This window comes from Bombus pascuorum, chromosome 5 (genome assembly GCF_905332965.1).
Source record: "Bombus pascuorum chromosome 5, iyBomPasc1.1, whole genome shotgun sequence".
Classification (NCBI taxonomy): domain Eukaryota; kingdom Metazoa; phylum Arthropoda; class Insecta; order Hymenoptera; family Apidae; genus Bombus; species Bombus pascuorum.
Window position 1 is genome coordinate 7,539,890 of NC_083492.1, and position 17,507 is coordinate 7,557,396.

Below are 17,507 nucleotides of genomic sequence, written 5' to 3' on the forward strand. Positions count from 1 at the left end.
AAAATTAGAATGTAAAAATAAGATTAAGATAGGTTTATAAGTGAAGGAATTTTTTTGAGTCTTTTCTTTTAGCACTTGAGGCCTACATATGTGACATAATTATATATATATATATATATATCCGCTTTCTATTTATTAAACCAATATAACATAACGCCATAACTTTCCTAATAGGAAATAAGCAACTGCATCTATTATCATTGATAGCTACTTAATATAAATATAAGAATATTCTATAGTAAAGAAGATAAAAGTACATTACGTATACTTATTTATACAAGGCCTATTATTAGAAACTTTGGTTCCGACCTTATTACATACTTGCAAGTAATAATGTGTATCTAAAACATGATACGACTTGTATTTTTGTATGTACAAGCTGTCTCGTTAAAGTTAATTCCATTTTTACGAATCTCCTCTTGTAACGTTGAAAATTGAAACGAATGTTTTCTACGATGTTAGAAGTTCGTTGGTCCGCCAATGGACGTTGGTAAGGTTAGGTAAACTTCTTACTAGTAGTATATAAAATTGAGGGGACGTTTTCCCTTTTTTATGTCAGCATCGGGCTTTCTCGGTACTCAACCTCTTTGAGTAGCAAGCAAGTTCGAACATCGAGCAAAGCTTCCCAGGGTCGCGCGAGAAATAATCCAATTAACCATAATTGTCGTAACGCGAGGCGAAACGTGCACTTCCGCGACTCTTGCCAAAGATAACAACGCCGAAACGTAAATTCCCTTCGCGTATCTTTGTCGCCCCCTATTTTCATATGTCGCTACTGTGATTCTAATTTAAGACAAAACATATTATGTTGTGTTTACATAAAATTACCTAAAATTACGTAAAATGCAGATGACACGAGTAATTGTTGTTCAATCAATATTCTATACGCCATATTGATTTAAAGACATGGTTAGTTTAAGATTTTTTAATCCTGCTTTTATTGTATATTTTTGATAAATGTTTGGCACATTTCAATTAATGATGTGAGAAAGAAACATTGCCTACAATAGGTATGACACGAATAATTATCCTCTAATTGATCTTAATTTAAATTTAAAATTAATATTTCTAAATTATTTAACTTTTTTTTAATCATGAATTCTTTGGGAAATCTAAATTAGTAATAATAAGAGGTAGAAATTCTTAAATTAATAGTAATTAAAAATAAAAATTTAAATTAGGGAATAATGAGAAGTAACAATTTTTTGTTTAAAAATTCAATCATCAACGTAAATAATGGTTGTAATCAGGTGGAATGACGAAAAAACAACTGGTTGGTAAAGGTATCGCGATTGCGTGAAACGTTTTGCCGTCATTGTTTCTAACCCCTTTGAATAAAATCGTCAAGGAGTGGATTAGTTGGCACGGTTCCACCATCGACTGGCTTCCCGGTACTCCGCACGATTGTTGCAAAGAACATTTTATTCCCTGAACCCATTCTACGAAGAAATAATATACACCCCTATTCTAACATTATTCTGTAAATTACAAGCAGCTAATTTAATATCTTAAGGTCACAAAATTTATTAAAATAATTCTAGAAAATCAATGTTTGATTTAATGAAGATTTGAACTGATCATCTTGGGGCGATTGTAATCAAATGTTTTCTTCACTACGTCAAGTTAATTTTTTTTTATTTAATTTTATATTTTTATTCTTATTGATTTTTTATCGTATATTTTTAATCATTTTAATTAAACAAAAGAGTGGTCGTCGTTAAAACACGGTAGAATTCACTGCTATGAAACATTTGTGAAGATTAATCGATTCTTCGAATGTGCATCCGCGACCGTAAGTTACAGTCGAAAAGCAATATCGGTTAATTCGCAATCGAATTCGCAGGAAATTACATTCGACGAAGGTATATTCGCGAGAGGCCTTCGAAATGCAACAGATCAACCGAAACGATCGTTTGCAGCTAACCATTTTATCAAGGTTTAAACAATTTTCTCGGAATATTATTCCTAACTTTTCTTTCCCTTTTTTTAACAGAATATTTCACGCGATTTTTCGATTCATTGAATCCCTTCGAAATATTTTTCACGTAGATACACCATCTCTAGGTGTATACTCTTTACGAAAAGAAAAAGCGCGAAAAAGAAACATGGTGGCGATTGAACGTTTTATACTTCGATGGTTATTTTTCTTTCTATCGTTGTAAAAAAACGTACGCACTTTCTCGCGCGTTTCTTCCTTTGTTATTTGAACACGATGCGGTTGCAACATACAATCCGTCCAGTTATTTCGAACTCACGTACACAAACGAAACGTATAATAGAACGAGGCGCACGTACACAGCCTGCTACAAAACAGACGTGCGCGAGAAAAAGAGGAAGCTTTATTTCTTTTTACCGGCCAATTCGATTACTCAAGGCACGCTTCTCACATGTACATACATATAGTACATATAACCCCTTTATGATCTTCGAAAAAGTCCCTATACTCTTTACGTTGCGTTTCGTCATATCATGTAGCACTTTTCAACGTGAATTCCATGTAAATAGTTAGCGATTCAGTCATGCTCGTCTAAGCAGTCAGTCGATAATATAAATTCTCCTCTTGAAAAATAACCAACCGGTAGCTCTCGTCTGTTCTTAGTGGAAAAGAGTAAAAATAACCCTATACGTGTCTTTCTTCTTAGGTCTCGTGTCTTGGATGGAACGTGTCGTAGACCCTGTCTTGTTTTTGTAAGCGCAGTTACCGAGCCTTATCCATGCAAACGCACTGGCGATACACACTTAACCGCACGCACACTGAATTCGTTAGACCCGCACGTGCGCGTATTTAACGCACCGCGGATGAGCATCTTTTTCAGGCAACTAGTAAACACACACGCGTGTATATACAGACTTTTTTCCCCCGAGGAAGTTGCCTCTCATTTTTAGACGCCTTCGTTTAAAACCATCCATGCTTTTCGGCTTTTAGACATTTACCAGTGCATAGTCGATAAAGTCGGTAATGAACTTAAAAATTTAATATGGGGGAAGTTATGAATATTTAAATTTTTTGGTAACGTTATAATAAAACACAATTATGGTTACGTCGCTAAAAATTAAGATAAGTCTAAAAATGTACATAGAAACTACAAGATATTTGGTGTATATATTTAAACAATCAAAATTGCTCATTATATTAATAAACTTTAATATTCAGTGGAATCATCTTTAATAACTGTTACATATATGTTTAAAATGACTCTTCGTATTGTATAGTGATTTTTAACTACATGTGTAATGTAATAAATGTTTCGTAACTTCTATATACATTTTCAAACTGGTCTCAAATTTGACCAACATAATGGTGACAGTCACGTCGTGTCACATTATGTTATTGAAATTTAAAACTATTTTATATAACATACGAGTTTTCACGAAGATCATCACGAATTGTGAAATCAGTTCGATCAATTGTATCATCGAAATGTCACTAGACAACGTGATCCGCTAATAAATACGTTGTTGGCAAGCAAACGTGTTTCCCATGACTCGTTGCACGCGATATACATAATACGCGATGAACCAGTCGTTTCGTGTATACATATATGCTTGCAAATATGAGTTAAAATTACAATTTATCTTCAAACACGTCGGAAACGATACACGATGAAAAAGGATCCTTCTCATAAAGTTCCTTTTACGAACTGAAGGGTGATCGTATACTACATATACTATACATATGCTATACTGGATACAGCCCTGATGGGTTGGTTTCCACGGCAGTGAGGACGGTTACAGCGATTTAAAACGAGTCTATGAAAGCCGCGCAGCATCCAGCGAGCATAGCACAGAGAGAGAGAGAGAGAGAGAGAGAGTGAGTGAGTGAGTGAGTGCGAGGGGGGAGAAGGAGTATAACATTCCAGCGCGCAAAGAGAGGGATCCGTAGTAAATTTAGCGCACTGATCTCATTCTATGGTGAATCCGTGGACGAAAATAGCGGAGCGGTGAATGTGTTATTAAGGTGCGTTTAGGTCGGACCGACATGTGCGCGTAATCGGTGGCCGACAGTCACGCACCGCGCAGCTTGAATTCGATTCAATAAGACGTTGAACGCGTGCCGCCTCACTTATCGGTCTTGTGTGTAAATTGAACCGCATCTTCGTTCAACAATACACGTATCATATAAATATGTATACTTATTATATGTATAGGTTAATTTTAATTAGGAAACAGAAAAGATAAAAGTATATGTTTAAGAAGAAAGTACGAATTTCATATTGAATAGTCGTCAATATACAAAGTGTTATAAAAAAGATGGAACCAGACTTTGTGAATTGACAGTACTCACTGAGAGAAGTAAAAAGAAAGGTAACTAATCAATGTAAATGCTAGTTGTTATGTCAAGTTTTGTTTAGATTTTTATAGTAAATTTATCAGCAATGAATCGATTACGGTCTTTAAGTGACGCTATAAAAAGAAATCTGGAGGATTCAAGTCAGATAGTTGAGGACTTAACCTCTATCTATTTCGTATCGAAAGTTTGATCTAAATATTGTCTTACATTAAGTGAAAAATATGGGAAATACGAAACTTGATATAATATTGGAAGAATCAACATAATTACCATTAATTAAATATCTTTCACTGTTCTCTCGGTAAGTATTATACCATCAATTCGTTTTTTAATAGCAGCCTGTACAAGGTATTCATAGCAAGAATGTTTCGTTTTCAAGTGTACACTGGTCAGATATCGCCGCAGGTTGTGGCTTTCGCAGCTTGGTGCGTGACAAAGCTTATTAAAGGGTGTAATGGCAACTTAATCTTTCCGTGAACTTTAGGTATAATTAACGTTTACTTCTCGATTTCTCTCTGCTTGTAACGTGGATTTTTATGAACTTGAAGTAATTATCGTGCTCTGTATAGTGACTACAAGAAGTATTGCTACATATCAGGTTCTACATTTAGTTTTCATAGTATTTTTTCGTAATCATATGAAAGTATATATTATTAAATGATATAAAGTTTAATATATTTGAATCTAATTAATTAGTATGCGAATGATATAATAAATATACTATGGCGTGTCAATGCCTTTTATAGCCGCTATATGTTATGCTACTCGAGAAAAAAGGAGATTATTTATATCTTGGTAACGGTGTTTTAACGAATTAGCGAAAATGTATGTGAGATTTTTCCTTTTATTTGAACCGCTTGTAATCGCATTGACCTGTAAAAAGGGATTAATAGCCGGTACCTAAACGCACCTTTACGGTGGAAATGTATAATAGAGGAACCGTGCGTACGCGCATCCGTTCGTTCACTTCTGGAATGAGTTTCGAACCGAGACAAGTAGCGGACTAGCGACCAGGTGGCGCTGCGGGCGCGACGCCAATCGAAATTTCGGGAGGGCGATGACTGGGCTTCGCCCCCAGAAACTGTGATCTCGTTTTTCTGTCACTGACCTTCCGCGAGCCGCTGGTCCACACACAATCATTGTCGCGCGTAATTTCTGTCAATTAATCAATCATATAATACACTACCTGAACCTCGTTATCGATTTGTTACCCTTTTTTATAATGTATGATAGTTTTTGACAAGAATAAAAAGATGCTAGTTACTAAGACGTGGTGATCGTTATTTTGAAACTATGAATATTGTACAATCATTATATAAGTCAGTCCCCTGATATTTTTCACATTTCATTACTACAAAAAGCTTAATATATATTCTTTGTGTATGAGAAAAACATGTTGCGCACACAATGAGATGACATCTTGATTGTTTATCAACTAAAAGAGTAGTACCTTTTAAGGAGTTGTAAATCAGGAATAATAGATATTCTTATAATTTTGACTTACACCACTAAGATTTTCAATATATATGCATCGTCAGGAGCTCAATTAAAACGATGAATTAGAATTTGAGTTAGGTTATGAAGAAGACTAATTTATTACAAATATTTCTTTGTACAATTTCTTTAAAAATACTTCATTATAGTAACTAGAGGGCGTTGTATGGTTTTCTTTTATACGATAACATTTCAAACATGTCAATAGTTTGCAAAGCTATATTTGTGGTGTATATATTCGGCTTAAAGCCGCAGATGCATACGAGCGAAGAAACAAGTAACATACTTGAGCTATTGACGATTCCGAGTCTCGGGGATCACCGAATCATGTGACATCTTTAGAATGCTAAGCATCGTTCACAATGGTAGAAATTCAAAGGAATCCAAAAGTGTAGGCATTCAGAGATCGGCTGCTGTGTCGCTTTGCTCGATTTTATGAATTCCCTTAGGCACGCGTTACTTTCCATCGGCGTGGGCATAAATACCACTGCCGTTGGTGGTGGTCACGCGCGTCACAATCATTATGCCACAATAATTATTAATGTCTGCATTACGTCACGCTTATATACGCGATACACGCCTTCAGGGAAATCCTACGCGCGTTAACGTCATTAATGTCGTGTGTGTCTTCCAAGCTATTCACATTAAAACAGGTCATTCTTTTTCTGAAAATCGTTTTATCAAGAATTTTATTTGTATCTTACACTGACGTATCACAAAATTTCATAATTCGAAATGGGAACGTAAATTTATTTATTAACACATTTACTGAATTCCTACATACGAGGAAATAATTTTCATACATATCTATCTCTATGTTCTAGGATTTAATATATGTTCTTGACATGAAGTATTACGAAACTTTCTATTACAATTTCGTGATATTTATATTACCCGTATTGAAATTGCTATCATGCACATAACATAAAAATATATACTAGCTCGAAACATAACCTAAAATTTTTACATGGTAATCACGTCAACTTATTTCGTCAAGTTAAGAATCAATAAAAGATTAGGAAGCATTGTTTTCATGGAGACGACTAAATCGATTTACGCTGATCGAAAACAGTCCTCATCTGCAACGAAGAGCGTCGGAATCGGATATCTACCAGGTGTTTCCTATTTCCTCAGGTTACGAGGGGCTCGCGTAAGGGCTTGCTAGTAGTGCAACAATTTCAAGCGTTGTTTGTTAAGTTAGGTCTCAATGTCTATATCTTTAATAATGATTTTACGTATGCATTTAATGAACGAATAATTCGAATATCGTCATAAGATACGGTATATGGTACTACCACAAAGAGTAATGGGAAGAAAATTGTCAAGAATGATGAATAATACCCGAAAAGTGCGACTCTCGAGATTGGAATAATCGTGATCGAGAATAAGCGAACCAGATGGGTTTCTCTGACGCATCCGCGAGGACGCTCAGCTAGAAATAGAGAATGATTATGCCCGGAGTAATCTCAATAGTGACAAACATTTTCTCTGTCCATAGTTAAAATTAAGACAAATTCTGGTCTTCAATATTGTCGTGTCGAATAATATGGTAATCTACTGGGATACATAAAGATCGAACAGCGAGTCACGTATTAATTAAACGCAACAGAAGCGCTTTAATCGGCTTGAGTGCACTTAATTATAGATACGTTTCGTTTACAAGAAGCTACCAATCGATAATCGATCAAATTGAAGTCTGACAAATCAATTTAGAAGAATGTCAGATATATTCTCCAATTTTTATTATCGATAATTCTTAATTATAAAGACTCTTATTCAGTTAATAATCAATCGGTAATTTAAAATGAGTAAAGATTCTTGGATAAACGCAAAGTTTCAGTATACACTTGCACCTTCGAATGACGCCGCTTCGTGCTTCAAAAGTTCATAGGTCCCGCAAGTACACACGGGCCCCTTCCCCTCTTCTCGTGTTATCACAGTAAAAACACGGGCATGGCAACAAGGAGAGTGGCGCGTCTCCTAACCAGCTGGTGGAACGCGTGACGTCACGCGTCTACCTACACCGAAGCTACGACTGTCCTCACCCTCCATCAATACACACTCGATTCTCTCCCCACTACCGATATCACATCTCTCCCACCAGCGAGAGGCTGTCAGAAACTAACACACAGTCGGCGTATACGTGCATATTGTCGTATGTGGCACGAGGCACGTGTCAGGGCCGTAGCTCTCGTTGGTGCACCTCCCATGAGAGATTCATTAAATCGTCCTGCTATACTTATTGATAATCGTGACGTGGAAGGGTAGTTAAACCTATTTGTGGTTATATTTATGCTAACGTAAATTGATTGACTGTGATACATTCAGTCGTGCCTATTTTTGGATTTGCACTTTCCAGATATGAGTAAGTATAAACAGTATTTTATACTAAGATGAGATTTTCAGCAAGATTTGACAAATACAGCTATCGTTATACATCGAATGCGAATGTATTTAATATCAGTCGATTTAATTTAATCATTTAATAGTTATCTTCTTCAATTGGAATTAGATATCGATCTTGATCAATACATAATATTAGAACACATAATAGAATTCATTTTTTATTTAAGTGTATCATTTTCGCTATATAAAATGACGCGATCGATAAAATCGATCGTCGTCGATAAAGAAGGATAAAATAAACAACAATCGTATAGGAAGCACGCGTTTACTGACACGATCCTGAATCGTAGTGGATACACAAGGAGGCTTGTGTGATAGCCGAGTATCGGCGACACGAGCCGATCCGTCCCCACCACTTTACCGACCGATCTCTGGCTCGAGTCTAGAAAAGTGGTAGGGTGGCGATGGTGGGGATAACATCTGCTCTTAGCGTGATTGCCGTGTATTGATGTGGCTTTATGGCGCGCGGCAGGCTGCGGGCAACAAAGTAAGCTTACGGTCGTTAATGTTCCCTACTACGTGAAATTCGAGGCCGCCTGAATATTGCGCCGCGTACAACTCGACGTGCTTCACCGCGTTCCAAGCGAGATTCGCAAAGTTACGGCACAGGCCGGCTTCGACAGGCAAGAAATGCGAAGACCGTTCGGAGGATCGGTTTGATAGTTTGATCGGACCTAAAGATGTTAGGTTAAAGGGTTAGCGTATCTGCGTAGCATCAATATATATGTAGTGTACACAGTATACATAGCAAGTAGATAGGGTCAAGATTAGTATACGGACGAATCGCTCGCAGAAACGACATTACGCGTGATGTCGCAATAAGCGCATGTAATAGCCATCATAATACTCTTTTGTACATTACATAATAGTTTCAGAAAACTGTTGTGTAATTATTTTTCCCCTCGATATAAATTAAGCATTTTCTATTACGCGAGGTTTTATTCATACATAACATAACAATGCATAAACGATGATAATCCTGCCGTCATTTTCACAAAAGTAGATAACGACGATATAAAAATCAGCCTTTTTGCGATCAGATGTCACTACAATGGTGGAATTTAAAATTTGCCTTCAAATTATAAATATTTATTGCTTTAACTAATTGATAATGCCACCAAAAAAATATGCTGACCGCAGAGTTAAATTTAAAAACAGTGACGCAAACCTGCATAGCGATCGGTCTGTCATTGATAATGCGATATCTATGTATGACTTGTTGAAGTAATAACGAAAGGGAGGTGATCGATTAGAGGGAGCTCCAGACAGCGTATTTTGCCTGTCGATTTGTCCTCACTCTCGTATTCGCCAAATCTAGGGTGTGTTGTGTGAAATCAGTGATTCGGAGAAAGTGAAGGGTGACATTCTTTTCGTGCATTCCTCGCTTCCGTGTTACCGAATCGTTTCCAGATGCTTGCGTGTTCGTGCACATCGGATAGAAAATTCGCCAAAATTTCACGTCGGAGCTTTTTTCCATCCGTTGAATTTTTCAACCTGTTGCGTCGTGCTCTTTTTTCTCGTTTTATTTTTTAAATACTATTGGGATAATATGGCGGAACGTGTTCTTGTAATATCGAAAGTGAATGCGGTTTTTGTTATGGCTGTGCCGACGAAACTGTGCGTGAAAAAAATACATGAAAAACAGAAAAACAGCGTAAATATGGAAACAATTTACTTGCAAGTGAATTATTGGGATTTTTATATCGCTTTATTTCACTCGTGCGAACGATTAACAAAAGTGTATGCATATTTCTCTACCACAAAAAAAAGAAAAAAAAAGAAGAGAAACATAGAAATATTTGTTTCAAGCGACATTCGTGGAACGATACACAGCGAAGACTTGGAAGAAACCAAGGTCGTTTAATCGCCGCTCATGGCTCTTAAACTTAACAAACACGTCACTGGGTCGATTTGATTTTACGTAAGACTGGCTTGCTCTATCTTATATATTCTACAATATGTAATAATTGTAATAATACGTTTCAAGCTCTTCGTATTTTATTTTCTGCATCCGTTACTTTAATTTAGTTTCGTAATCATCGAAAAGCATCAATATGCGCATTTTTTGAATTTGTGTCATCGCAGAGTCTTTGGTATGTATATCTAGTTCACGAGAAAGTGGGTCCTCCTCTAGCAAACTAGCAACCTAATTGGTCGCTGTTAGACTTTCTTTTACGATTTATAGGAATTACATGAATTTATACCAGTCAACTTAAAATAATCCTTTATAATCAGTTGATCCAATCGCATTAAATATGAAATCACGTTCTCTACTTCCGTTTACCTTTATGAACTCCCCATAAATATGAAAATCGTCGTTGCGCTATCGATATATTAAAACGTCTCCGATTCAATTGTAAATATATGTTCGAATATATTCGAAACGATCGAATCTAATCGATCATGGTCGAGTAGCATAGAATCCTAAACGAATAAATAGACTATTTTGAGGTTATCTTAAGTGACATTACTTTTTTTCAGAAATCTCGATTTTGTGTTAGGTTCCTCGGTGATGTCGCTGTAATCGGGACATTATTACGATAGGTCGCAACACTTTCGTTTATGGTTACTAACAGGGACTATTCTAAATACGAGCAGTTTTTCTTTCTCCGATGTCTTCGCTCATTGTGGCTACGAGAGAAAGTCGCCCGAATGGTCACGGCCTATTTAACGATTGGCTGGTGCAATTTCAACGCCATCTTTTTGTATAATTTAAAACCGTGGAACTTTCGAAGAAATTTGTTGAATTACGAAAAATTGATCTTTAAGATACATAACCTTAACGATGATATTTTTACACGAATTTGTTAACCACAAAAATTACGTTTTGCATGATTTTATCGTATAAAAGATGTTTTATGCTTAAGAAAATAAAAGAAAAAGAAAAAAAGGAAAGACAGTAACTACAGGAAAAGATTGCAGAGAAATGGTTGAAAAAGGTCTAACGGGCTTGTGGAAACGGTACCGCGTCCTTCATGGAAACGAGCCTTCCACGAGTCGTGGCTCTATCAGCTTGAATCTTAAAGAATCTTTGTTTCTCGAGCAACGTTATCTCGAGAACATATCTTTCTTCACAAAGAGTATCGTGACATCCACTTCCTTGATGTTCAACTCCTCTCGGAATCGCTAACTACGTTTACACAAAACTAAAATAATCTTTATTTTCCTCAAACACTGTTTAGATCCAATCGGATAATATTTCAACCTATTCGAATAATTAGCACGTTGTCTATCATGCGAATTTGATATATTTTTTAATTTTATCAATTTAATTTTTAAAATTTTATAAAATATAAAATATTCTGTTGCTATTGTGCACTTTTTTCTGACAATGTTACTTAACTCATTTTGTAGTCCATATAGTTTATTTTATTTTGCTTATTTTAAGAAAATTTAGTAAAACGTAGAACACCGATGATCACTGTGACAGTCATTATTAGGTCATGAGAATGTCGAATGTAAAATCTATGGCTCCCGAGTAGTGGTTATCTTTCTTTTTCCGTGGTATTATCAAAGATACGCGCACGCGGTGAGATAAAGCACAAGGTCCGATTTAAAAGAAACGCATTAATTCGAATGAAATTCAAAGGGGCGCTGACGGGTGACGTGCGCGACGGTGTGGATGCCTCGAAAAAAGAAACTCGCTTGTTTCATTATTCGAGCCAAGTAAAAGTACTTGCGTTGGCGCAATTAACGAGCTCCGCCAGGAATCTTTTACTCGTGATTCGCGCGCATACGTGTTTATGTATGCACTCGCACCGCTACCTGTTCACTATCGTACAGGTTATCTCCAGTTAAGTGCTTGCCGATGTGTTCGAACAAAAACAAAACGACTAGTATTCCGGAACAACGTTGCTAATAACCCTCTGCCGCTAAATATGCAAAATTACATCGAACGAATGACCGTTTAAACGCCTGAAATTCAGCGTCCGTAATTTCATAACCTTAAGCCCTGTCTCCACTGAAACAACAACGATAAAACCTTTTTGTTACTGTTCCATGTTTCTTGAAAAAGTCGCCGCTTGTTATCGAACGTTTTTCAAGTTTCTGGGTATTTTTGTTGCCAGTAACAAATATGGCCGGTTGCTGTCGGTTTCCGTCTGCAGCGGTAAAGATAAACGGAAAATAGGAAACACGTAATAATAGCAGCAAATGTTCCTTCAATGCATTCTTGCTGCTAGCAACAAATAGCCTTGAAGCCGAAACAAAACCTAACTGTTCCTCGGATTATGTTGTTCCAATGTGGACAAAGTATTTCTATAACTTGCTCTTTGTTGGATATGCAGCAACAAGAGGCGTCGAAACGATCCTCGTTGTTGCTTCAGTGAAGACAGAGTTTTAAATACACGGATATTAGAGCATAAGAAAAAGTATATGTTAAACGAATTTGTTCGTGGAATCATCGATTTGTTTGTCTTTTGTAAATATGTATTCCATACGATTCCTTTGCGTAAAAGGAGAAAGTGATAGCATCTTTCTCGTCGCTAAATGTGCACGCTTCGACTGCAAGAACAAACGACGCGTTGTATATAGATGTGTGTAAGCTGTGTCCGTTGGTGCGCGCATGCGCGAGCCGCGCGTAGTACACACGGCCAATCGTGACGTCACGCGACGCCCGATAAACACTTTTGTTGTCGTCGGTCTGTCGTCGTACGTATGCCGCGATTACGCGTGACGCACAGTTCAGTCCCGGACACCGACCAAGTCTGATGTGAGCTGCGGATATCGTTCGGTTAATTTCGCAATTTTACATCACGTAGATTTTTACATAGAACAAATTTTCTTAGTGATAATCGTAACTTGTTGTTTAAACTTACCAAATGTTTTAAGAACATATTGTTACCAATCGCGTCGTTAATCTATTGGATTTCTTTCCATTTTCTCTGGCCGTGTCATTCGAAGGAATGTGGAAAGTGTAGTGAGTGCATGGCCGACGTTACAGTTTTGCATAGCTCGAAAGTGAGTTTCAACATCGTCGACTTATAACATTGTTAAATGGTGTATCGCTTTCTTTTTTATCATTCTACAGTCGTTTTAGTTAGTCGTTTGTTATTACTAAACGAGTTAAATGTGACGATATGGTGATTCAACAAAATCTATCGAATCAGATTCTGTTACGTCGAATTACTAGTTACATACATACTTCCTTGTAAATCTTGTTATAGATATTCGTAACGAATGTAATATTTCCAGTTATATAGCAATAAAGTGAAACTTTGTGCGTCAAAATGTTAAGAGCAAAGCGTAATCTGTAATGAAGTTCTATTTCGATTATAAATATATTTATCAGCATTTGATGAATGCATCACGCGCTCTCCATAAACGCGAAAAATGGGCCCGATAAAACGTATTCTCTGTCGATAAAACAGAGTGACCAAAATTTTTAGATTATTCATTAAAGACGGTTATTGACTAATTGTTATCTCTGCAATTTATCAAACATTGCATCACGTTATCTCGAAGGAAGTGGAAAAGTACCGAGGACGATATTTCGTAATTTTTTGTCTCGACGGAGAGAATAGAGACACACGAACTACAGCGATCCATTGTGAAAAAAATAAAGTGAGCGGTGATAATCTAAACAATACGCGCAAACGAGCCGAAGCGAGTGATAAGTATCACGGGTGAAATGACAGAAAGTATCACTGATATATCTCTGATTAGCGGGCACAAGAGTATAAATCAGGATTATTAATATAATAATTATTATAATATTTAATATTAGTATAATAATTATTCGTTATAATAAAATGCGATATAAAATCAGGTATTAGATTTTTGATATATTATCAGAATTTCAAGTGAAAGAGCGAGAAGGAAGGAAAATTGACTTGTACTACTAAAACAAGCAAAAGATAGCAATGTAGAAAATATTAGTGTACTTATTCGATTGACAAAAATTTTACTTATACTCTCTTGCCTTCCTTCCCAGAAATGTACACCACCGTGCATATGCGTATTTGGATACTTGATACAATCCAATTAAAACGTTGATGTTTGTTGTTATATTTTCTACATTATGATAGAAGAATTTTTCTACCATTACATTTTTACAACTGGGATCAAATGTCCTGTTAAATTGAAGCCGAAAGAAGGTAGATATCTGCATCAATCAAATTTTATATTTATCTTGACTAAATAGCTAACACTACATCACATTTATATAAACTTTTAGAATGTTGTTAGAAACACATATTCCAAGCATCCTTAGATTTTGACATTGAGTAGACATATGTACGTAAACTACTTAATGTAGGTGTTCCCGTAAAAGTAATTTTGATCCACGTTCAATTATTACCTATCTATTTATATTAATTAGTATCAACTATTGTGTTTATCGATACTAACTATCTACTAACGCTGTATATGGTGATATGCTTGAGATAAGATGAAAGGCAAAAATTAGATTAAATAGTTTTATTTAAAGCATATTTTATACATTTGCAATGATTTGTAAGTATTCAAATACTTATGTACGGTAGTGTACATACTTAGGTTCAGTGTCCGCATTTATTTATAAGCATGCAAAAGTGCCTCGGTGATTTCTTTTTAGTTGCGCATTCCTTTCAAGGCCCCTGCAGGGAACAGTCGCGGACAGCAATGGTGTCTGACCCGGCCGTCCCCGTGCACCGACCGCTTTCTACTTTGAACGGTTCAATATGGAGCTCCTCGATGCCCCTTTCCTTATTCACGCTTCATACAGTGGCTCACGAAAGTATTTCAACACTTATAGAAACTTTTTAGAATGACGCGTTTAAATGGATCTAATTCCGACCGAGGTCAAAGCTTCGTTTAATTGCCAAACACTATGTTACTGTGATGTAAGATTAGATGTAACGGCATCGAAGTGACGCAGTTTTTAAAATGATTCTCGTAAGAATTGGATGATATCCAGTGAAATTGGGGCTTAGAAATTATTGTTCGATCATTATGACCGATCTAGACTTATTCCGGTCGAAATCCATGATAATTAAAATCCAAACGATATAGGTTAGAATTATAGATAGACTGCGGATTTTTATGCACTTATAGGAATGCATTCATAGAAATAGCGCAGGCTGCACATAATATGAAAAAATATATAAAATATCTAATATATAATGCTCTTTATAATATTTGGTAGATAAAACAATTTTCTACCGAACTTTTATTCTTTTAATTATATTCCCAGAAATATGAACTTGCATAAAAATTTGCAGCAGCCTAATTGTAGACATTTACATTTTTCCTTTTATTTCGTTAATCTTTTTACGTTTCTCCGGCTATTTCTGATTTTTAATCTAATTAAATTTTTCTAAATACCTTCATTTTGAACAAAGTATGAAGGAAATCTTATTTGTATGCATGATCTTCCGTTTCAATTTTGATATTAAATCTTCTTGAAACATTATAAATTCTTTTTTATTGCTATATCGAGAGTAAGATTCAAATATAAAAATTCGATGGTTTTAATTTTCGTCTAAATCGGATTCATATTATATTTTAACAGATTCAATATTAATTTAATTTAATAATCCGCACATGATCAATGAACTTCCTTTTTCCACTTGAATTTGCTCGCTTGCATAAATAATGTCGATCGTATTGACAGTTATGTTGTTTCAAATAACTGTACCGTATAAAAATGACGAAGGAGCAGAGAGAGAAGGTACAATGTACGAGAAAACGGGGGGCATTATGTATGTATGTATGTATATATGTATACGTGCAAGTAAACTTACTGGTGGGAGAAGGGAGAGGACGACGCGCACGAGTCAGCGACTCCATAGCAGACTTTACAGGTTAGGTAACGTGTATCCATGGTGGTTTTTTCCCTGCGGAGAAAGTTAGCTTAGGTGCATTTCGAGCGTAAAATCGTCTCTTCGTGTAGCATCAGTCTTCTTTATTTTCCGTCCCGACTTAATTAAATAACCTTTTGATGACAGTTCCGCGTATAATTCGCGTAACCGTACTAGACACTATTGACACTTGTCAAAGTCTATTTGTTAGGATGATGAATTTTCAAAATTAGTATTCAATTTTTTGAGGCACTACAATCAATCAATCACATCATGATAAGATTTTCCATTAATTAGCGTTTCATAACGAGATAAAGTTGTTTAACAAGTGTCAGCGCGAATTATATATTTTTTCAACTTGTTTAATGTACATGACCGCCATCTTGTTGTCTTGTAAAGGTATTGGAGGTGCCATCTGTCGGCTAATTGAACAATTTATTTTCGGAATTATTTTCGTTTACGTGTGACTCAGACGGTCATTCGCGGAAATCATTGAAATAGAGATTCATCTTCCTACTAAATGTTGATTATTAGGTTGGGAAACGTGAATGTGACTCACTTTGTAAGAAGAATGTATAACTGCCAATTAATCACGCGAATATATCGATGGAGGTTAACTGTGCCCTTCGTAGACCATAGATTTTGTTATTTGCTTTCTACGCAGTTTCTTTGATCCATTACTGTAACGAACGATTTGATTCTGTGTAATTCCTATAGTCAACTTTGTATAACCTACCCTACACGTATGTCGTACGGAACTGTACAATTATTGGAGAAAGAAAACTAAAGTCAAAGTCACTTTGCAAAATTTAAGAGCTCTGTCATGCGTATAGCATGCAACGAAAGTTTCAATCAACTTAGAAGTTACTTCCTCTTTCGAAAGGAAAGCGCGGTACGTTTAAAAAGTCGAATATTCAAATATTGCAAGTGCCTGTTGCAAATGAAAATTTTCCAGGACCTTATTGAAATGTTAGAATCTTTTTAAAGATATTTTTTTCTGTGAAACTTATTGCAGTGGAGAATCCCGTTGCTCTGATACATATAAAAAGTATACGTCCTATAAATAGTATATTACGCATCTCTTAATCGTTCACGCATGCTCAGTGCTTATAGGATCATTGACACCGTATCAATTCGTATATAATCTCCACTTAAATTTAAATAATTATTTTCACTAACTTTTTATCAACAGAGTACGTTTTGTTAGTTTATTAGGCAGTAAACGAAATGCGTATACATGCAACTGTGTATCATCAGTTGGTCGGGCAGATCCGCATGTTACAAAGCGAGGAATTTGTTCTCGTTTTGCGAAACGAATTACGAAAAGTGCAACATCGATCACGAACGCTTATTTGCTCAAGTTGCAGCTACTTATTACGTCCCATTTTCATGGCAACCGTGCAACCGGAGCGAAGTATGTTAGAACGTCATCGACGAGAAATTTGCAAGCGAATTATTCATAACGAACAGTGTTGACCATCGATATCACTAACCAATTGCTATCTCCGTTTCTTTCTGTTGAGAGTGCTCTAATTTCA

The 17,507-nt window shown here is 36.0% G+C and overlaps 1 protein-coding gene across 5 annotated transcripts in view; it reads left to right on the forward strand.

Moving 5' to 3' along the window:
- LOC132907493 (histone-lysine N-methyltransferase, H3 lysine-79 specific) overlaps positions 1-17,507 on the forward strand; it is a 94,195-nt gene that overhangs the window by 72,177 nt on the left and 4,511 nt on the right. Inside the window, exon 1 of one of the 5 annotated variants that reach the window (XM_060960657.1) lies at positions 8,717-10,112. The exons of 3 other annotated variants lie outside the window; for them this stretch is intronic. The gene's annotated coding sequence lies outside the window, so the exon portion shown is untranslated. Of the gene's footprint in view, positions 1-8,716; positions 10,113-12,835; positions 13,151-17,507 lie in introns of those variants that run through there. One more of the 5 variants, XM_060960656.1, reaches the window with a different exon arrangement.